Source organism: Sciurus vulgaris, assembly GCF_902686455.1.
Source record: "Sciurus vulgaris genome assembly, chromosome: 4".
In the NCBI taxonomy this organism is placed as follows: Eukaryota; Metazoa; Chordata; class Mammalia; order Rodentia; family Sciuridae; genus Sciurus; species Sciurus vulgaris.
Genome location: NC_136464.1, coordinates 79640054 through 79663842, shown reverse-complemented (window position 1 = coordinate 79663842; position 23789 = coordinate 79640054). Strand labels below are relative to the sequence as shown.

General features: G+C 38.1%; 2 protein-coding genes and 1 long non-coding RNA gene across 3 annotated transcripts in view; all 3 read right to left on the bottom strand.

Annotated features, from left to right (window-relative positions):
* Positions 1 to 23789, bottom strand: part of LOC306660237 (uncharacterized protein) — a gene marked incomplete at its 3' end in the record, with an annotated part of 493624 nt that overhangs the window by 118894 nt on the left and 350941 nt on the right. The window lies entirely within an intron of this gene.
* Positions 1 to 23789, bottom strand: part of LOC306660181 (protein prenyltransferase alpha subunit repeat-containing protein 1-like) — a 631547-nt gene that overhangs the window by 529319 nt on the left and 78439 nt on the right. The window lies entirely within an intron of this gene.
* Positions 8269 to 10178, bottom strand: LOC306659218. The gene is made up of 3 exons (XR_013763246.1): positions 10067 to 10178; positions 9233 to 9338; positions 8269 to 8340 (listed from the first exon to the last, which is right to left on the bottom strand). It is a non-coding gene; the product is annotated as an uncharacterized lncRNA (long non-coding RNA).

Here is a 23789-nt window from a genome sequence, read left to right as displayed (position 1 = left end):
GGCAACTAGAATGCTGAGAGCAGAGAAATAACCTAATCAGACTTAGTCTAATTGGTCTACTGTGACAAGAATGGATGGTAACAGCATTTTAAAGAGACAAGGAGACTAATTTGAGACTATTTACAGTTATCTGCACAGGAGATGCTAGTAGCTTGGAAATGGAAGATATGGCTAACTTTGAAGGCAGACCTGACAAGATTTACAGACAGATTTGATGTGAAGCATAAGAGAAACAGCTGAGTCAAGAAAGACACCAAGGTACAGTGTCATTAACTCAAGTAAGAATGAGGGGTAGGAATGAGGATGTGTTTTAGAACAATTTTGGATTGCTGAGTTGGCACTCAACAGCTAAGAAGGCAGTTTATTTTAAAGGTCTAGAATTAAGGAGTAAGATCATGGCTGGAGAGGTACATTTGGAAATAACTGGCATATAAAAAGTATAAGGAAAACACCAGAGGGTGTAAAGAGAAACAAATAAAACAGACTAAGCTGCGAGGAAACCCAGGGGGATGAGTGACATCCTGAAAGCCAGGTGCAGAAATTGTGCTGGAGGAGGTTTCCAGGGAGTCCAATACTGCTGAGAGGTTACGTAAGATGATATGGAAGAAATTGTTTCCAGATTTATTCAAGTGAAAACTGGAAGTAAAATTGGGAAAAGCAATTTTGGAGGAAAGGTTGGAGTGAAAATTTCTGGTGTGAGTTCCAACATGAATAGAGGGCTAGAGATGTAGCACAATGGTAGAGGGCTTGCCTAGTATGCTCAAGATCCTGGACTTGATTCCTGCGATTACAGTGAACAAATAAAATTTTAAAAAGAAAGGGAAAAGAAGTATACCTCAGTGAGCAGAGATCTTTCTTTCAAGAACCTCCTAGCTAAGTAGCATAGTTGGCTATGATCTAATGTTTTTCTAATTTAACTGCATTTGTCAATCCTCACATACTGATTTGGTAGTATATTTGTGACAGTTTAAGTTTTTTCAATTACATATGTGCCATCAAAACATACTAATTCAAAAAACTATAAACTAAATCAAAATAACCCTTAAAATATCTTAAATACATTTTATATATCTTAGATACATATTATATAAACTGATTATCATTTGCTCATATTGACAGATAACTACCACAGAAAGACAAAATATTTCAAGGGCAGTAATTCTTGCTTAAACCAAATCTTCTATTTCTAGATTAATTTAAAGTATGCAAGTAGAAAGTTATTAGTTTTATTAAAACATTGAATTCTATAACAATAATAAAAATATGACAATTCAAAACATAATCTAAATTATAAACTCAATCTTTATAAGTTGTGTATTAAGTCACTGTTGAAAAATGTGGTGTTATGCATGCTTCAATCTATTACCTTTCAAAAGAATGCCATACATGTGATTGGCCTTTACAAGGAAAAATCACTTCATTAACTAACCTTGGATTTAGAATGAAAGTTAACAAATTATTGCCTGTGTTAACAAATGCATTGTTTGTAAACTTTTCTAAAGAAAGTTCTATTGTTTTGTTTTTTATTTTTGTGGTGCTGGGAATAGATCCCAGAGTCATAAGCATGCTAAACAAATACTACCCATAGGTATACTTCCATCCCCTTAAATGAAGTTTTAGTGAAATGCACCCCATACCCATACACTAGTGACTATAACATGTTTCAGACTACAATCACAAAGAACCTCTGGTCCACAAAGACTAAAATATTTAGTGTCTGATTTTCTGCAGAAAATATACTTCAGTAAATTAAAGATATGATGAAAGTTTTCAAAGATTTTACCCAATATAATAAAATATTTATGAAACATTGACCCCCTACATGTGCAATGCCCAAGTGCAATGTATTCATAATATGCAGATTAATCTTAGAATTCATTATTTCAGCACTTGGTCATTGGGAAAAAATCACCCCAAATGTGATGAGTAGTACTGCTATAGCAAGGCAGAGTGCAAGTGTAGCAGGCAGCAGCTTCCTTTTGTAACTCAAAGTAACTATTAAAATTGTGCTTAAGAGGTGTCATTAAAATAACTGCCTTAAATATACTTTACTGAATTAAACAGTACACTAGAGAGCTGATTTCATTTTAAGTGGCCGTATACTCATTATTTTACAGATATGACAATTTAACGCTTTCCTTATTGATGAGGATTTAAACGAACTCTAATTTCATATGAGAATGCTGTGCTAAATGCGCTTTTTTTTAAAAAAAAATATTTTTATTGTAAACAATTGGGATGCTTCTTGTTTCTCTGTACATGAAGTAGAGGCATACCATTTGTGTAATCTTACGTTCACGTGGGGTAATAGGTTTTTATTCATTCTGTTATTTTTTCCTTCCCCCCCTTTTCCCTCTATACAGTCCCTCCTTCCTCCATTCTTGCCCCCACCATTATGTGTCATCATATGCTTATCAGCGAGATCATTTGTCCTTTGTTTTTCTGAGATTGGTTTATCTCACTTAGCATGATATTCTCCAACTACATCCATTTACCTGCAAATGCCATAATTTTATTATTCTTTATGGCTGAGTCATATTCCATTACATATATATATATATATATATATATATATCACAGTTTCTTTATCCATTCATCAGTTGAAGGGCATCTAGGTTGGTTCCACAATCAGGCTATTGTGAATTGAGCAGCTATGAACATTGATGTAGCTGTATCTCTGTAGTATGCTGATTTTAAGTCCTTTGGGTATAGGCTGAGGAGTGGGATCCCTGGGTCAAATGGTGGTTCCATTCCAAGTTTTCTAAGGAATCTCCACACTGCTTTCCAGAGTGGCTGCACTAATTTGCAGCCCCACCAGCAATGTATGAGTGTACCTTTTTCCCCACATCCTCTCCAACACCTATTGTTGCTTGTATTCTTGATAATCGCTATTCTAATTGGGGTGAGATGGAATCTTAGGGTAGTCTTGATTTGCATTTCTCTTATTATTAGAGATGTTGAGCATTTTTTCTTAAATCTGTTGATTGCTTGTAGATCTTCTTCTGTGAAGTGTCTGTTCATTTCCTTAGGCCATTTGTTGATTGGGTTATTTGTATTCTTCGTGTAGAGTTTTTTGAGTTCTTTATATATTCTGGAAATTAGTGCTCTATCTGAAGTATGAGTGGCAAAGGTTTCCTCCCACTCTGTAGGCTCTCTCTTCACTTTGCTGATAGTTTCCTTTGCTTATAGAAAGCTTTTAGGGTCTGGGTTGAAAAATCTGCTGATATTCATATTGGTTTCCCCCTGAATGTAATTTGATTCTTTTCTCTTGCAGCCTTTAAAATTCTGTCTTTATTTTGTATGTTAGGTATTTTCATTATAATGTGCCTTGGTGTGGGTCTGTTGTAATTTTGTATATTTGGAGTCCTGTAAGCCTCTTGTACTTGATTTTCCATTTCATTCTTCAGATGTGGGAAATTTTCTAATATTATTTCATTGAATAGATTGTTCATTCCTTTGGTTTGTTTCTCTAAAGCTTTCTCAATCCAAATAATTCTTATATTTGGCCTTTTCATGATATACCATAGTTCTTGGAGATTCTGTTTGTGATTTCTTACCATCTTCTCTGTTTGGTCAACTTTGTTTTCAAGATTAAATATTTTGTCTTCAATGTCTGAGGTTCTGTCTTCCAGGTGTTCTCTTCTATCGGTTATGCTTTCTATGGAGTTTTTAATTTGGTTTATTGTTTCCTTCATTTCAAGGATTTCTGTCTGTTTTTTTTTTTTTTTCAGTATCTCTAACTCTTTATTGAAATGATCTTTTGCTTCCCGCATTTGCTCTTTTAACTGTTGAGTGGTGCGATCATTCAAAGCCTGCATTTGCTTTTTCATCTCATTGTTTGCTTCTCGGATCATTTTAATTATGTACATTCTGAACTCCCTTTCTGACATTTCTTCTGCCATGCTGTCATTGGATTTTATTGATGTAGCATCTAGGTTTGTTTGGAACATTTTCTTCCCTTGTTTTCTCATATTGGTCAGATATCTACCCCTCTAGTAGTGAAACTCTATTGACTTATAGTGTCCCTGTAGATTTCCAATAACTCACCTCCTAGTCTTCAGTAGCCTAAAGTCTTGGAGGAACTGGAAGTGCAGTGATACACAAGGAAGCTGCCCCTCTAGGGGTGGTGGCCTTCAGGTAGGGTGTATTTCCTGCTCATGGGCAGAGGTGCCTCCACATTTTGATTGATGGTCAGTCAAAAGGGGCCTAGACTGTGGGCTGGGGCATAACTGGTCTGGGCCTGTGTCTCTGGTTCTACCACCCTGGTAGAACCCAGCCTCGCCTGGTGGGGAAGACTCACCCAATGGGGAAGTCTTGCTGGGCAGCCCTCCTCTATGACTTTCCCTGGGGACTGAACCTACTGCCCAGTCCTGGGACCCTCACTCTTCGCAGAAGCCACTTGCTAGGCGGTCCTCCTTTACAATGCTCCTGGTTGTCTGTGTTTACAGCTCCAGTGGGGGAGTCTCACTGGGCAACTCTACTCCATGAAGTTCCCTGCATTCCAGGACTACTGACCCATCCAGAGAGCCTCGCTCAGTGGGAAAGACTCACCTGGCATCTCTGAGTTGGTCCCAAGTCTCTCAATACCTCCTCTTCTTGAATTCTGAGTCCTGTCAAAGGGCCTCCAGTCTCCTGTAGGTATCTTAGGAAGGGTGCCGCCCTTCTGATGATGATGGCCACACCTCAGGAATAATTCCAAATGCCAGCACCAGCCTCCAAAGTAGCTGGGGAGCCCCAGCAAGGGTGCACTGAGTCAGCACAGAGGCAAAGGCAGTGTGCCTCAGCAGTAGGGGGGCGGGCAGGCATGCAGGCTCAGTGATGGCGTCCGACCTTGGCCTGGGGGTCGGCGGGGGGGCTAGCTCAGCAATCTGTAATTTCTTCCCTAGTTGGCCATAAGAGATCCAAAGTCCTTTGGGTTATGTCCGCTGCTCAGCACTGACCATACACTCTCAACCCTGGGAGAAGAGGTGGTAGGATATCCACGCTTGATAAAACCTCCTTCCCTACGGAAAGAACTGGTCACTGATCCTCAAATGGGACTCTCCTTCCACTCTGCTAAACGCCCTTAACATACACATTTAATATGTAATGTTTATGTAAATATGCTCAACATATGCTTTGCATATCTTCAATATATGTTGCACATATGATATATATTCACCTTTCTGGTCTAATTCCTAAGTTTTTGTTCCATTTTGACTTGACTTTTGTGCAGGGTGAAAGATAGGGATCTATTTTCATTCTTTGGCATATGAATATCCAGTTTTCCCAGCACCATTTTTTCCTGGATCTATTTTTCATTTAAAAGAATATTGTTGAATCTCCATGTGTTTGTATGGTTTCTGTTATTTTCCTAGTTTCCTTCTATTGTGATCTGATATGATGCATGGGATTCTATCAGGTTTTTTTTTTTTTTTTTCCATTTGTATTTGCTGAGAGTTACACTGTGACATCTTACATCTATTTCAGAGACAATTCCATGAACTGCTAAGAAGGTAAATTTTGCTGTTTGGGGGTGAATAATTCTGTAGATGTCTATTCAGTCCATTTGACTTAGAGTATTATTTAGTTTTGATATATCTTGATTTATTTTTTGATGACTGTTCTATGGTGATAAAGGTGTGTTGAAAACTGCCAGTACTATTGTATTGAGTGGGGTCTATCTGGGATTTAATGCCAAGGTGTAGTTTTTCAAATGTATTGGGTGCATTGCCATTTGGGGACTATATATATATAATCATTATTTCTTCTTATTGAATTGTTCCCTTTACTAGTTTGTAATGGCCTTCTTAGTCTCTCTTGACTAAATTTTGCTTAAAATTTGCTTTGTTAGATATGACAATGACTGTTCTGGGTACTTTTGGAGACTGTTTACATGAAATATTTTTCCCCATTCTTTTATCTTCAGTCTGTGAGTATCCTTACCTATGCATCTCCTGTAAATGGCATATAGTTGGATCTTCTTTTTTCATTTATTTGGCTAATTTATGTCTTTTAATGGGGCAGTTGAGACTTTTTGCATTCAGTCTCTTTATGTATATGTATTTTTGATTTTTTAAATTTAATTCTGTCTTGGCTCTCATTTAGATGATTTGTCTTCTATTGATCTTCATATATTTGTGCTGCTTGCCACTGACCAGCAGGACAAACGACACATACTCTTCAGAAGTTCATGAAGCAGCTTCCGCCTTATTCAGATAACACCCTCAATATATAAGCAGTCTCATGCATAAGCAATTGTAATCAGATATGTCCATCCAATCCTATTAAAGGTCAAGCGATCACGAGCTCAAGCATACATGTAAGATATATCTGTCCATGCTCTAAGTGGCTGAACTAATTATCATACAGCCAATGGTAAACGCTTCCTGTTTTTCTCAAGGTGCATTCAGCACGCCCTTTGGCTCTCTGCCAGTTGCCATCTTGGATGCATGTGGTGTAACCCTGGGCCCCAGGTCTCGCCCTCCACATATTTGGAAATTTGGGGTTTGCTTTTGAGTTACTCTGTGCAATTTATCTTTGTAGTGCTGGCTTGGTTGTCATATATTCCTTTAGTTTATCCGTCTCATAAAAGTTTTTTTTTTTTTTTTTAATTCCCATTGAATATGAAACAGAGTTTTCCTGGATACAGCAATTTTTTTTTAATTTTAGAGCTCAAAATCTCATTCCATGCCCCCCTTTATTTTAGGGTTTTAGTTGAGAAATCTGAAGCAAGATTTATTGGTTTACTTCTAATGTGACCTGCAGTTTCTCTCTTACAGATTCTAACATTCTTCCCTCATTTTCTATATTAGACAGTTTGATTATGATGTGACTTGGAAAACTTCTCTTCTGGTTACATCTATATAGTATCCTTTGTAACTTCTGTATAAACTATTCCTTTCTGAGATGGTGAAAGTTTTCAGTGAATATCTCATTTCAAATAGTCTTAATGACTTTAGCTTGTATCTCCATGTTCTCAAATACCCATCCATAGACTCCCAAAGTTGCATCAAGTATAAATCCCAATTACTGAAATCTCCAATTTAGAACTCTGTACCACTCTGTCACAGAAATACACAATTTTCAACACCCAATTTTGTGCTGATTCACGATATACCAGGTAATTAGAAACTGAGATCAACTACAACCTGCTGTGCCACCTAGCCACAAAGGTTAGTGGCTAAGTGGAAACCACAAAGTTGTCAGGCTTTACAATCTCCAACTATCAACTCTAGCAAATATGAAGAATGAGCAGCCATCACTGCCAACAGTTTTGATCTCTGCAGTGACAAGAAGCTCGCTATTTCTTATCAAGATTTTTTTGTTCCTATTTTTTGTTAATTTTCTCCTTTTGTTCTACCATTCTCCCACTTTTGGATCTTTTTTTATTCATTTTCTATTGAATTATATGATCTTTAACATTAAAAATATTTCCTCTCATAAAAGATTTCCTTCACCATGTCTTAAACAGGGAATAACAGCATATTTTTGAATTTTAAAATACTTTAGAGAAGGTAAAATGTAAATTATTAATGGTCAAAATCAACATACCCCTACCAGGAATTGTTTTGAAATTTTTACTGAAATGATACATTATGATGTTGTTGTGCATGTGTATAGACAATCTGTCATAAGTCCAGTTCTATTTTTATTCCTTTATCAAGTAAAAACAGGGCAAAAAATGTTTATTGATATTTACTGATTTCTTAATGAAGCTAGTTGGAAAGGTTTATTTGCATCAATACTCTGAAAGTCCTCTTATGAATGGTTTAACTCTATTAAACATCAGTTAGGTTTCTATTATGACCCAATTATCGACCATGAAACAGACACTAAAGCCAAAGCAGAATGAAATCTTCAATCTTGGACTTACTTATTGGTTGTATAAAACTAAAATCTATGATCCACTGGAAATGATTACTCATTAACATGAATAAAATTCAGTGGTTATAATTGTAATATTTGCTGATAATTTCAACTGCTTATTGATAAGACCCAAACTTGAACTTCTTTTCTTCATTATTTAAGGAATGCAAATGGAGCAGAAATAACATTCAGAAAAATGTTTACCTCAATTCCACGTTTAAAGTTTGTCAACACATTTACCATGGATTCTACTCATTTTCAGATGCATAGTCATTTAGAAGTTTTTAGAATTAAATAATAAATTATGAACTTAAGATAATAAAAGACTATTCTGAAAGACAATTTCATTTGGCTTAATTTAAATTATTGAAGCAAGGAAAAGGGCATGTAAAAGGGGTTTTAAATTTACATGATTTCATACCTGTGGCTGTTTATTTTCAGGTCCTTTGAGCACTTTTTTCTTTTCCTCTGTTTTCACTTTTAAGGATGGTTCTGCCAACAAATGCATATGTCTATTTATTTAAAATAGTTAGAAAAACTATTTTAAAATAGTTATTTTATTTAAATAGTTAGAAAAACAATTTATTTAAAATAGTTAGAAAAACAATCATAGAGTAAAATAAAAATGCACAGTACTAATAATAACAATAACAATAACCTTTATTTTGTCAATTAGGAATTTAAGTTTAAACATTACCTGCATATTTACTATTTATAATGTGGTACTTTGTGGTAGAACCAATGTCTTGTGCATTTTTTTTATTGGTTCTTTTGAGTTATACATGACAGTAGTATTTATTTTGGTATCATTATATAATTATACATATACATGATTGACCATATGGGTTTATATGTATTTATGGTAAACAAAACATTGCTCTGTATGATCAGAATCAATTCAATGGTTTTCCAACAGTGAGAAAGACAGCAAGAGTATGAAAAATCCCCCTACCTCTCAGACAAGGTTTGGTTGTGGAAACTCGTAAATTTTTCCCACAATTCAAATTCCCTGCTTTTTCTCTATTTAATGTTCACCTTCAATGTCCCTCCCTCCATTGTACACACGTGCTTTCCCCCCATTGTTAAACTTTCCATACTCTCTGTCTTCTTATTCTTCATGCCCCTTCTTCTCTCTCCTTTCTTATTTCCCAAATTTCCTTTGGTCTGACCATGCTTGAAATAGAACTAATAATTCACACTCAATAGAAATACTCCCTATTAAAACTGTTATTGAAAATTGATGCTATAAAACTTATTAACTTTTCACTCATTTTTCCTCATTGAAATTTTAATAAGTACATTTCTTCAACTATAAGAATATACTGGTGCTCAAGTTTCAAATAAACATCCAGTCTCATGAATTATTTTCATATATACTTCTTACCTTCTACATGTCCTTTTACTTTCTGTTCTCCTCTTTGATTTGCATCACCACATAAATTTTCAGATGAATGAATACAAAACATCTTCAAAAGACTCTCAAAGCAACCCTGGTAGTTAATATCAATAATGAGTGGCATAAATATTCCTATTTACAATCTAATAAGACATCTAAATTTACAGTTCTGAGATCAATGAGTAAAAATTAGCCTAGTACCAAACTGAAAATTGAAATATTTCAAACCAGAACCTCATGTATGCTCTCCTTATTAAGTTGCAGTTTTATCTTCATATGGATACTGACAATGCAAAACCAGGATAAAGCACAAAGAGACATATTCACTGACAACATACTAAGTGATGTGCATATTTTCACAAGGGACCAACTTCAGCATACCTGACCCTACTTTTCATTTTCCACAAAAGGGGATATTTAATAAAAAGTGATTTGAAAAAAAATTCTTATAAATACACATGCTATTATACAGAACTGAATATTGAAATCATTCCAATGACTGAATTATTTTGGTGTGTGAATAAGAAACTGGTTGTGATAAAAGAGTTTAGATTGCATCATGTTAAACAGAAAGAGAAGTCATTTTTACTTCTTTTAGATCAGCAAGAGTTTACAAAGTCTAGCAATCTTTTGTTAAAAATTCTCCTGATAAAAAAATCAGTGGAATAAATGGCGAAGTACTAAGAAATAGGTTTCTATATATTCCCTTTACCTAATACGGCATACCCATCAGGTAGAGCATGGAATGATTTCCAGCTAAGAAAGAACAACAAGGAGTACACCAAGGAAGAAAAGAGGCACCATAGATGGACACAAACTTACTGACTGCTCCCAGAGTGGTGGGCAGTTACACCAAGATATAGCATGGCCATGGGATAGCTCCAGAGTGCAGTTTCAGAGAATCAGTGAATAACAGAAGCATTCATAAGAGAAATGGATGGCAGCAGTGCCAGGGAAAAACTGAGTTGAAGAGGGAAAGTTGCCCTCTGGTGGGCTCAATGAGAATCGCAGCAATCTAAACCAAACCCAAGTCCACTATTGTTAATCAGTTTCAGCAAAGGAGAGACTTAGATTCTACCCGGATGTGTCAAGGGAAGATAGGTGCACTGGGATTCTTTCCTGTGGCATCTCTGAGTGCCTGGCCAGAAGCCTTGTTCACTATGGCTCCCTTTTCTCAGATTTCTTCATAGGAGATCAGAAATTGCAAACTTTCTATTTTGTCCCCAAGGCTCAACTCTGACAGGAATTCACTGTGTCATGAGGCACCCACAGCAAGAATCACACTGGGTCTAGGAGAGAACCTAAAGCACAGATATGCTGTGAACTCTGGGCAGCTGAAGAAATTCACCTGTGGTCTGCCCTAAGGGAAAAAAGACAGGGACGTTCATTTCAAGGTCTTGTTTGAAGCTCTGTGACATTCAGTGCCAGGGCTGGTCTTCTAAGAATCTTTGTGCAACTAATTCCACATAGCTGAGCAGATATCCCAATTATGGACACATCTAAATTCTCAGAGGCACCTGGAAGAATTACCCTCACTTCTACTACTGATGCTGGTTCAGGAATGTCCAGAGGGGTTTCTGATAGATCTCAGAGAGGGAAAACCCATTAACAATTCTGTTTAGCTGAGATTGTCTGTGTCAGAGATCAGGAACACTTGCATGTCTTTATCTCCAACACTAAGTAGCCATCTCTTTTCAATTGTTTTGTGGTGAATCAATCTGATTGTCTGACCCTAGAAGAAAGAATGACTGGGATGGGCTGAAAACTAAGGGCAGCAATAGTTTTAGTCTGCTAGTTGGCCAGTACATGGAATGCAGGGCAGTGGGGCCTCTGCACATTTCAATTTGGTGCTTTGAGTTTAGTGACAGGGAAAACAGCTTTGCATGCTTTCAAGTGAGAGAAGGTTCCAGGAGTGCTGGGACAGGGTCTGGTGGAAAGCATCTTTCCTGCAGTACCCCTAGCTAGGTATGGATCTGCAAGGCAAGCCAACTTTGTCATGGTCAGAGAGAGAAGAAGGAAACTCCATAGGGACTTAAGAATTGCATACTCCTGAGTGCACTCGCTAAAAGGACACCGGAAGTGAGGATTGCAATACAGATCAGTCCACAGGCTCCATGTGTGGCAGGGTTTGTCAGGCAGCTCCAGTTTTTGCCAAACTCACATCCACGGGTACAAAAACAAGTAGAAGCATGAATATTCCTCTGCAAATAAAAAATTTCCCTCAGCACACCGTGAGGGTAGGAGAGAAGGTCTGTCTTCATACTTCACTACCAAGATTGCTCTATCCTGTGCTTGAGCTCAGAAAGAATAAGTAGAACAACATTTCCTCACAAGAATCCCCTATAGTTACTGGATTCTAAAATTAAAATTCCTGAAAGGAGGCACATCTATGTGAATTACATCAGCAAGTTAAATCTAAAATATTTGTTACCTTTAGTTACTGCAGGCATGAGGACCACTTTGCATAAGCATTTCATTACTAGTTGATACTTTTTTCTAAGTTGTAGCTGTTATTGGTGGTTATTTTCTCCTCTTAAACAAATGTTGATGATTAAAGCTAGCACTTTACTGATTCTCAATGGGGCTTTGACGCTGAGATGATATAACCCCTGCCCAGGTCAGGTTCCACAGAGAAATCATCTCACTAAAATGACCCAACATATAACATGGAAGAGAAATCCATCCAAACTCATGCACAATTCTCACCATAGCAATATAGATCATGAGAGAAAACAGGGAAATAATACACCTCCGAAGTGTCAGTTTCCCCAAAACTACATCGATAGAATGATATTCTCCCATTCACTAAGAAGTTGAAGAAAACCATTTAATCATGGTCACTGATTTCCTATGTGGAAAGGAAATGAGTTGGGAAGTTATTGTCAATTCCCTAACAGCACAGTCTAATCCTGGAATAGCACCTGTATTGGCAGTTGTGTTTCTATAAGGAGCCGCAGTCCTATCTTGACACTGACACTGAAGTCAAGGCACAATGAAATCTTTGACCTTGGTGATATTGACTGGTAATATGAGACTAAAAGTTTGAGCCCCTCTTTAACATGAATGGATTCAGTGGACATGGCTGTTATATTTGTTCAAAACTTCAAGCAATTGTTAATAAGTTTTATATTTAATGTTATCTCATCGATAATATAAGGAGGTTATCCAAAAGGTGGCACAAGCAATCATCAGAAAAAATTTGCCTCAATTCCAAGGATAAAGTTTACCTTTCAGTTATCATGAATTCTTAAAGTTTTTGTAAATTTAATAGCAATTCAAAAGCTTTCAGTCTTAAGTATCAAATGATGATCTTTGGATTCTAAAAATATTCAGAAAACTAATTTAATTTGGGCTACTGTTCATTATTAAAGCAAGGAAAACTATAGGAAACAAGGAAGTTAAATTTACATGTTTACTTTGACTTTTTTTTTCTTTTCTTTACCATCAAGAGTTTCTAGGTCTTTCTCTGATGTAACCTCTAAATGTAGTTCTGCTGACAAATGCATAGATTTACTTAAAGGAATAGGCCAGTTATAAAGTGGATACTCTATCTAAACAAAAATAAATATCTCTAATAATAATTTACTTATATTTTCCCAAATATACATTTAAATTAAGCTTAATTTTTGGCTCCATATTTGTGTTGTAATTTATATTGCTGCTATTTGGGTTGGGTTTTTCCTGGAACTGAACTCAAGGCTTATGCATACCTGGCAAATATTCTGGCACTGAGTTTCATCCCTAGATCTTTTATATTATTTTGAGATACTGCCTCTCTGAATCACCCAGGCTGGCCTAAAACCAGTCATTGTCCTGAATAAACTCCTAAGTAAATGTGATAACAGAAGTTCTCATTGTCCCCAGCAAATACTGACTTCTGAAGGAAATACTATTACTGACACAAAACTTCAAAGGACCTCTTGGGGAGACACTAGATGTTACCAGATTCAATGCATACAAGCATCTCAAAGATTCGCCACTCAAAATAAATGGAATGCCTTCAGAAATAAAACTTTGAAATACCATAGAAACATGAAAATCCACAGTTTACTATGATCTGCATCAGAATAATAACTTTTAAATAAGCCCTGTTCATCACTAATTGTTTCCAAATTGACTAATATTTTTACACATTTATCAATGATTACCATGTTCTTTATTTCTGAAATAATTTTGTTCTCTATTCTGACAAATTTCCTTTCTTTTAGGACTCTTGTCTGCTTTAAGAAGTCTTCCTTGATTATGTCTATCATTCCAGTCTTAAATGGTGTTTCTTTCCTTCAGGTTTCCTTATCACTTATCACATCCATTTTTTCACTGTACCTTGATGACTAAAACCGTACATTACTGATTGCACATAAATCCCTTTGATTGTGAACAGGGGACAACCAATCATTCACTTCTCCCTAAAGAGATTTGATTTTTGACATCATAATTATTCTGTGGATTTCTGAAAAGTGCCAATGTAGATAATGGTATTGGAGATGACTTTTCTAGAAGTAATACTGAGATGCCAGCCAGAGGAAAATAAAGGATGAGAGCATAGAAGGCAGTTACAAGATAGGATGGCATCTCCAAATAGGGTCTGTGTTCGTCTCAAATATTGGGATTGGTGAGGAGGAATGCCAGAGGATTTGACAGACTGAGGAAAGGGATAAAGGTAGTTGAACAGAACTCATCCAGTGAAAGTATTCTAGGTAAGTTTAAGATGCTTAGACATGAATGGTCCCAAGAGTAGTTCACAGTGATATTTGCACTAAGTCAAAATCACTCTAAAATGTTGTAAACAGGGAGGAGATGAGTGGCATATACATAAATAGAAAGAGATAGATAAATAGGAAGCAACAATGCAAAATAAACATGACAGGGGGCTTAATGGAAGGAATATTCCAGGATCACATAAAGTACAAAATTTTTATTCCCTAGGAAAGATGAAGTTTTACTAAATGAATAAAAGTACAAATCTGCATCTATGGAAATGAGACTCTGCTCATGAAAAAATCAACCAAAGTTATCAAATGAGATGGGAAAAGAACTTCATGCACTTTTTAAGTGACTTGGGTTGACAATGTAGTTCTACTTTAGCACATCTTGCTATGTTTAGAGAAATCACTTGTTTTATTTGGAACATTTTGATACTAGGATGTATGAAATTCCTCAACTTATAAGATAAGGGTGGTGGTAAATCTTAGTGGTAAAGCAGAAGCTTAGCATCTGGGACTGGGATTCAATAATTTTCTTATAAACAAAAATCAAACAATAGAAAAAGTTTCAAAACAAGAAAAACATGAGTAGAACACATAGGATGATTTGAATATATCAAACATAGTCACTACTCTGGGGCATGAATGATTGTTCTCTACAAAACACAATACAAATTCTAAATATATGGGGAAAATACAGTGTAATGAATCTGACATAGCTTTCCTATGTATGTATATGAATACAGCATAGTGAATCTCAACATGCTGTACATAAACAAGACTTGTTTTATAATTAGAATATGGTATTTTCCATGCTTTTATAACTATGTCCAGGTAGATTCTACTGTCATGCATAACTAAAAAGAATAAAATAAAATGAAAATTAGTAACAATATAAAGTAGATATAGAACAACATGTTGTTTAATTTCATAAAAGTAGTCCTGATCACACGAGTAATTATGGGCATTAAATAAAGTTTGCCGCAAGGAAAAACACATTCAATACAATTACTCAATAGGCTGGGTGTCATATGGGAAATAAAATTGATTATTTTAAAAGATGTGATTTCCATATTTCACAGATTGGCTAAGAACTCCTGGGATCAAGTAAAACATTTGCCTCAATCTCACTAGAAGAAGGGATTATAGTTTTGTGTGTCCTTCCTTCTATTAGTTCTGCAAGTTAGAAGTAGAGAGTTTCAATAATGGTTCCAGGAATTGTACAATTCATTTCTCATCAAATGCACTCATCAGCTCAGATATGGAATTGTAGAATGACAGTTCAGAAAAAATAGTCTTATTTTTTCATACCATTGGAGGACATGGGCACAATGTCAATTCTTGCATCGTTTTGTTTAACCATGGTACTGTTTCTCGATCTAGACATGGTAGAAGACATAGAACACACATCTAAGAAATAAAGTAATAGAAGGTACACAACGAAATGTGGTACTCACAAGGAAAAAAAAGTTTAACTAAATTGTAACATATTTATCAGATATCAGTGACAATTTTGGGTTTGAAAACACTAAAGTGTTTAGTAACAATTTGATGTTCAAGGATTAAACTTTGCAATGCCTCTGTTTACAAATGAGCCTGGTTTGATATATCATGTGAGTTTTTCCAGATTTTTCCTGAGATGACTGTCTTATCTGAAAATTTGCTATCAAACAGTGAGAAAAAAGTCCAGTAAAGTGTACACCCAGAGGAAGACAAAAGCCCTCCTCTAGGCTTACCAGCACTACCAGAGCCAAAATGGAAAAATAGCAAACTTTAATAAAACAGTCAATGTTCCTAGAATAATATGCACATCATATCAATAACTAACGTGATGTAACACACAGCTCCAGTGCCTGGTACTTTCAGAGAGGAGAAAAATGTAGCAGTATATATGAAATGCTAGCAATCACCCTTCCTCCAATGAATCAGGACCATTATAATCTCATCTCGCTACTGAATGCAAATATACCAAAGTCAGATGAAATGCATTCTGTTTCTTCCACAATACTTCCTTCTGGATGTCAAGAGACATGCTCAGCTTGTATGCAAAACTAATGCTTCCCTTGATCAACCTCTGTACTGAACTATAACTCAATGGCTCCTCACAGAGATTTTCCTAAACAGATGTCCATTTTCTTGCTACTAATAATGTAGTCTAGGGAGTAGGAGCCTTGGAATCACCTTACAATGTGTTGTGTTAGAAATGTAGATTCATCTGTTGGGGACCATGTCCAGAATGCACATTCTGATTCAGAAAGTCTTCAGGGTGCTGTCGGAGCATGTGCAGGGCAGTGTGACACAGGCATCTCTCTCTCTGTCTCCTCAGCTCTCCTGTCCAGCTGCTTCAGTTAAATCAAATGACAGGCTGGGATTATTTTCACATGACCAGCTTCCCAATTTAGATCTCCTGGCCATATACACAGGAGATTCCTTCCAGCCACTGGACCGTCCTTGACATGTGATCTTACTGTTGTAGTTAAATTGTTCCCCCACCCCCAATTCATGTTGAAGTTCAAACCCCCAGTACTCAGAATGCCATTTTACTTGGAGATAGAGTCTTTACAGAAATGATCAAGTTAAAACAAAGCCATTAGGGTGGGCCCTAATCCAATAACACAGCTTTCCTAATGCCCTCAGAGAGGAGGTGGAAGCTTCTCCAGAGGGGGAGTTGATCTGAGGTCATCTGATAAGGACAGCCTTATCTAGCGGCTGCAGTGGATTACCAGGATGGTCCTGCATGTGAATTGGCCTTGGCCAAAGGGAAGTCAGCAAACACATGTGATACAACCAGGAGCTCGAAAAGGGCTTGCTCTTTCTTGCTCCCCTGATGCCATCTTGAAAACAAGACTGGACTAGAGGGGAGAGACACAGGCCACGCAACTGAGCTATCCTCATGGAGCAGGTTCAAATGAGCTGAGCCCCAGTTGGACCTCAAATGCGTAAGTGAATCTCAGTGAGATCCGTGAACCTTGTAGGTGTGTGAGAATTAAGTGTTGGTTGTTTGTCTCTGAGTTTTTGTGACTGGTCATATGGTGGGTTGGATGCTTATAGCCCTCCCTCATATTCATATTTAAAATCTTAACCCCCAATGTGATGGTGTTTGGAGGCCTTGGAGATAATTGTGGTTGGTCAAGGTCAAGTGGGTGGGACCTGGTCTGATGGGATTAGTGCATTTATTTTTTTTATTTTTAAATTTTTTAAATTGTAAACAAATGGGATACATGTTGTTTCTCTGTACATGAAGTAAAGGCATACCGTTTGTATAATCATACATTTACATAGGGCAATGGTGTTTGATTCTGTTATTTTTTCCTCCCCCCCACCCCTCCCACCCCTCTATTCCCTCTGTACAGTCCCTCCTTCCTCCATTCTTGCCCTCCTCCCACCCCCCATTATGTGTCATCATCCGCTTATCAGCGAGATCATTTGTCCTTTGGTTTTTTGAGATCGGCTTATCTCACTTAGCATGATATTCTCTAATTTCATCCATTTGCCTGCAAATGCCATAATTTTATTATTATTTATGGCTGAGTAATATTCCATTGTATGTATATACCACAGTTTCTTTATCCATTCATGAATTGAAGGACATCTAGGTTGGTTCCACAATCTGCCTATTGTGAATTGAGCAGCTATGAAGATTGATGTGGCTGTATCATTATAGTAGGATGATTTTAAGTCCTTTGGGTATAGGCCAAGGAGTGGGATAGCTGGATCAAATGGTGGTTCCATTCCAAGCTTTCTGAGTGCCTTTAGGTAGAGAGATTTGGGAGAGCTCACTTTCTGATTTTCCTTCTCCGACATCAGTGGAAGCCATGTGAGTACATAGGGGTAAACTGACCATCTACAAGGAAGGAAAATAAACCCTCACCAGAAACCAGCCATGCTGACTGCCTGACCTTATACTTCCAGACTCCAGACCTGTGAAAAATAAATGTTCATGGATTAAACCTCCTGGTCTGTTATATTTTGTTATAGCAGCCTGAGCAGGCTGACCCAGGTCACAGCAGAGAACTCATGTAGTGGCTTGGTGAAGAAGGCCCCAGACACTCACTGGACTCTTGTGCTTTTTCCACATTTTACGTATCTGCTTTAGCTCTTTATGAATGCATTCATGAAAGTTGACAAATTCTCTCTTCTTCCAGATTCTTCATTTGGTTCTCTTATACCAGGGACATCATAAACAATAGATTATCAACTGTGAGCTCTTCTGAGGTACTGTTTCAGACCCCTGAAGTGGCACCTAGAAGTCTCCAGTCATTGCCCCAAACCTGAAGGCCTAACTACTCCATCTTGCCTTTCAGACTAGAGTCATTCTCACCTGCAGTCACCTTGGATTATAGGAACAACAGGTCTGATAGATGAACATGTTGTGAGGAGTCAAAACTATCCCCCACCCAGGCAGGAGCAACTTTCTGATTGCTAACAAGGCCCCATCTGACTATTCTGAGTTAATGATCCACCAGACGATGGCCTGATCAAGATCACCAGTGTGCAAGCCCCTGACCCATGCCATATGACCCCAAGGCTGTTGTTAGTTCCTCAGAGAGATGTTCAGTCCCAAGGCTGCTGCTTTTCTTCCCAGTGTGGCCATGCTGAAAATAAATTCCTTTCCTGCCTTTACCACTGTCTGTCTCCTCAGCTGACATTTTGGGATGGTGTCTGGACCTGTAGAGGTTGGCCTCTGGTCTAGGACTCCAGTTCTGCTGCCTCCGTGTTCATGGGCTCTGGCCTGAGGCTGGCTTGCTCACGCCAGTCTGACGTTTGTGTGCTGGGCCTCCTGCTTTCTGACGACTGCTCTCATTGCCCCGGCAACACACTCTCCCGAACCTCTGCACATCTTGTTTTCAACTCAGGACCACCTTTTTTCTTCCCTTTGCCCATTTAAAATGAGCTTGATAGAAAGGGAAGAGTGTGAGGTGGTCACAGTATAGGCTGAGCATCCCTTAATCTGGAATACTGGGGACAGGAAGGGCTGCGGATTTTGGATTTTTGTCCAGTTTTGGGAATATTTGCATTCACTTTTCTAGTTGTGTGTCCTAGTCCAAACATCCCAAATCCTAAATGCTACAAAATCTGACTTTTTGTGTTCAAAAACTTTCAAATTTGGGGGCATTTCAGAAGATGAATTTTGGATTGAGGATGCTCACCTTGTATTTTTTTACTTCTTTTGCTAGAAGGTAGATACACTTTTTTGAGCAATTTTATTTAAATAGAGCTAAAACTAATGGTGGAGAGTGGAAGTAATTTGATTGAAACTGGTTAAGATGATGAGAGCTAAGGACATCCCCAGTAGGTAACTTTGAACTTCAGGCATTGGGCTGGAGGTGAGCTTAGTGGTAGAGCACTTGCCTAGCAGTGCAGAATCCTGGGTTTGATCTCTAGCATCACAAAAACAAAGAATAAAAACTTTAGTCATCACATTATTTTCAGTGTTATAGGCTTAGGATTCATAAAATGGAACGAGAGGATATCGTCTCTGAATTCTGACAAAAGAGGCCCACATATTGCTCAAAAAATACTAACCCTATTTATAACCAACTTGAAAAAAATAAATTCCATCTTTTACTATTAAAATTATGCATAAAGGGCTGGGGGTGTAGCTCAGTGGTAGAGCACTTGCCTAGTGTATGTGAGGCCCTGAGTTTTATCCACAGCACAACAACAAAAAAGATCGTGCATATAAATGTGTACAATTAGGGATTTGTATAATTCTATTCATTTCATTATTCAATGTATTTTACATAACGATTTCTAAGAGTGTGTATTACACATGTATTTTTAAAATATTAAAATGTGGTAAGTGGAATCAAAGAGTAAGGGAATTAAATAATAGAATGCTCTTGGTGTTAAAGGCCACTTGAGATTTTGTACTGAGGTGCAGATGGAAGGCCAGTGTGGCCAATTCCAGAATACCAGAAAGGAGAAGTGTAAGGTCTAACGCTTATTATTATCTGCGGAATGTATTTATGCCACCCTTTCCTCAAAAGGACAGAAGATGGTTTAGTTAATTTTCTGTTTGGATTTTGCCGAAATGGTGACCCCAAAGAAGCAAATGGTTGAAAATAAAGGTGGGGTTTGGACACCATAAAGAGCATTTGGATGCATTTGGCACGTGTGGGTGATCCTGAGCCATTCTGTGCTGTTCAGACTCCCAGATCAAAGAGCTTTCATTTACCCCAGTCCTTTAATCGCCTCCACTTCCCACCAAGAAGGGGAAGGGGTGGGACCTTCCCCGAGACAGGGTGGGAAGGGGTCTCCTGGAAGCAACAGAAAAATGTCAACAGAAAACCCTTTCATGCATTCAGTCCACTTGAGTAAGAACTGCTGGGCTCCACCATCTATGAACCTGACCTTAGACACAGGAGCAGAGCAGCAGCTGTCCAAGCAGGAGCATTTAAGCCTGTCCATGAAATTTGTGCATCTCCTCAAACATAAGAAACAATACGATGATTTAGTCACACAGGGAATCCATTAGGCTTGGCAATTTAATTTCGACTTCCTTGAGATCTTTTCTTGAGGGGTTGGGGGCAGGGGTGTCCTCCTACTTGGCGTAATAGATCTGGTTAGATTCCCCAGGGATTCCTGATTTATTCTTCGGGTGATTTTAAGAACGTGATTTTTTTTTTTTTTAAATGTCGGTCTTGTCTGAAAAGAAAATAGGTTATGAGCTTTGATCACTTATCATTTCAGATTAACATTGAAATGCTCTAGGTTGGAGATCTGTCAAATGGGGCAGCAGAAAATACGGTTATCTCCGAACAGGGGAAGTGCAGATTAACAAATTTCATATTCAATAATACTTCTTGAGCGTTTGCTTTGCTAAGCCGAAAATTCTCCATTCCGAGTCAGTGAGTGTTCAAAGCTTCACAGAATAAATCTGTATTAAATGAAAAATAAATCAATTGTCACGGTCGTATTGCCCAGAAAATGTGCAGCTAAAGTAAGAGAGGAAAGTGACCCCCGCCTTCCTCTTTCCCTTTTGCCCCACCCCACCCCCATCACTTCACACCTATCCATAAATCTGGCCACAGAAAAGTCTTTCAGCCCAGGATTATGTGGACTCATGAAAACCAGTGCTAGGAGCTCCTGCTTAGCTTTGTTTAATCAGGAGAGCTTCTGAGGCTGGGTGCTAGAATCCAGGCTCCGTTGCCTCATCCAGCCACTGCCTGAGCTGCTTTTCCTGCCCAAATCTCAGCCATTTACTTAGAAACACAGGGCAATCAAACAAGTCTTTATTTTTTCAAGTGCTTTAAGTAATTCCATTTAAAGCTTAAAAGAAGAGGTCGCAGGGAATTCTTGACAGCTCCACTCTCATCCGCATTTCAAAGGGAGAAAAAGATGATTTCCTATTCTACTGTCTTTTTTGGGGGATGGGGGTGGCATTTTATTTTCATAACCAAAAAAAAAAAAAAAAAAGAAATTGTCTTACTGAAGAATTGAGGGATCTTGCTACCAAGGGTCACGAGGTGTGGGAAGTAGGACACTGGCTTAAGGGCTGGACAGGTTGCCTATGTCCAAGAATGACACCACAGGTAAATGCAGTTTTTTTTAGTTTTTCTAGTGGAGCTTGAGGAGTTCCACTCTCTGGGTGCCTTGCTAGCTCTACAGTTATATAAATGGCACTATTTCTATATTCAATAGCTTAATATTTCTATATTCAATAGCTAATTCTATCAGAGAGTTGGTGCTAATCTTAGTCTGTTTTCTTTTGCTGTAAGACAATACCCCAAACTGGATAATTTATAAAGAACAGAGGTTTATGTTGCTATGGTTCGGGAGGTTGGGAAGTCCAAGGACATGGAGCAGCTTCAGGTGAGGGATTTGGCATAGTCATAACATGGCAGAAAAGCAGGAAGAACAAGTGGGTGCATATGGACGAGACAAAACAGATGACAACCTGCTCTCTTAGTAACTAATCCAGGTCAGAAAGGCCTTAAGGATTTTAACATGAGATCTGGAGGAGGCAAATCATACTCAAACCAGAGCAGAGCCAGTTCAAGTTTTTGTTGGGGAGCTGAGTTCTGCAAAGGTCTCAAAGCCCCTGATATTTTCTTTTATGAATCCCTTCTAGGGTGTATCAGGAAGAATATTCCAATGTCATACATAAAATTTGAGGGTTTTCCCCTTTGAATCTTATCTCTTTTCTTTTGAAATTCATGGCTCCTACAAGACTCCACTAACTTGAGGTTGTAGAATAATCTTTGGGCCAGAAGAATTGGGCCTGAAAATCTTAATTCTCTATTCTCAATCTCTCTCTCTCTCTTGCTCTATCATCTATCATCTATCTATCTATTTTTGCAGTGCTGGGGATTGAACCCCTGTGCCTTGTGCATGCTAGGCAGGTGCTCTACCACTGAGTCACATCCCAGTCCCTAATTCTCATTTTGCCATCATGACTTTGTGTTTCAGTCAACTTCTCCATTGCTGTGACCAAAGGCCTGACCAGAACAATTAGAGATGGAGAAGTTTATTTTGGGGCTCACAGTTTCAGAGGTCTCAGTCCATTAAAGGCTGGCTCCATTCCTTGGGGCTCAAGGTGAGGCAAAACATCATGGTGGAAGAGTGTGGTGGAGGAAAGTAGCACAGGACACCCCACCAGGAAGGAGAGAGAGAGAGAGAGAGTGAGTGAGAGAGAGAGAGAGAGAGAGAGAGAGAGAGAGAGAGAGAGAGAGAGAGACAGAGACAGAGATTGGCTAAACTCAGTTCATAAAATATGTACCCCCAAGGGCATGTCCCAGTCACACCCTACCTGTCTATAGTCACAATCAATTAATCCCTACAGGGAATTAACCCATGATTAGGTTAAGGATCTCGTTACCCAATCATTTCCCCTCTAAATGTTTTTTTGCATTGTCTCACACATGAGCTTTTGGGGGATACCCAATATTGAAATTGTAATACTTTATTTTTCAAACCAAATCAGTAGGGAAACAAGAATTATTCCAACACATTCAGGGGAGTTTTTGGTGGCGAGGGGGGGGATGAGTTTCTTTTTTCTCTTATTTGCCAATGGTGGTGCCAGCAAGATAACCTAACATAGTAACGTAATGTGCTGGTGACACCCTTATCCAAAGAGAGGCACTTAAGCTCTGAAAGACATAGTTTTTGTTAAATTATTTTCTGGAATGAACAGGTCCAGCAGAAACTCTTGTATTAATTTTATAGGTAATAGTGACTAGTAGTTAGTTAGTTAAACAGAAAAGCTGGTTGAAGTGAGAAGAGCATAAAAATGTTACATACATGCCATAAACGTATGTTGTAACTTAAAACATGTACCATATTTCATGGATGACAAGATGTGCATTTTTAAAATATTTACATGAACATCTCTGAAATTGACATTGTTTTGTAATCACTGTCAGGCAGAATTCAAGATGTAGTTGTCATTATCAGCACGGGCACTTTAGTTTGCTATCTTGGTGGCAGGATTGGGCAACTGTCAAGACTCTCTCTCTCTCTCTCTCTCTCTCTCTCTTTTTCCAGAGCTGTGACTCAAGCCCAGGGTTTCACATATGCTAGGCAAGTGCTTTACCACTGAGCTACATCCCTGGCCCCCACACCCTCAATGTTTTAAGCCACAGACTGTTAAACAATTTATTGTGGAGGGAGTCTGAATTCTGGCTGTCCTTAAAAAATATTGCCTTGACACCTTCCAGTAAGATCAAGAAAAAGGCAGGGTCAAAATGTGCTGAATGAGTGTCAGGGCAGGGGAGACTCTTGGAAACAGTGTGGCACACCTTGAGACATGCTGCATTGCCCTCGCTCTTGATGGCAGAAGGTGTGGTGTTGAAAGATGCAGCCTTCCATGACTTTAGAGGGAAAATCATGTATGGACTGGA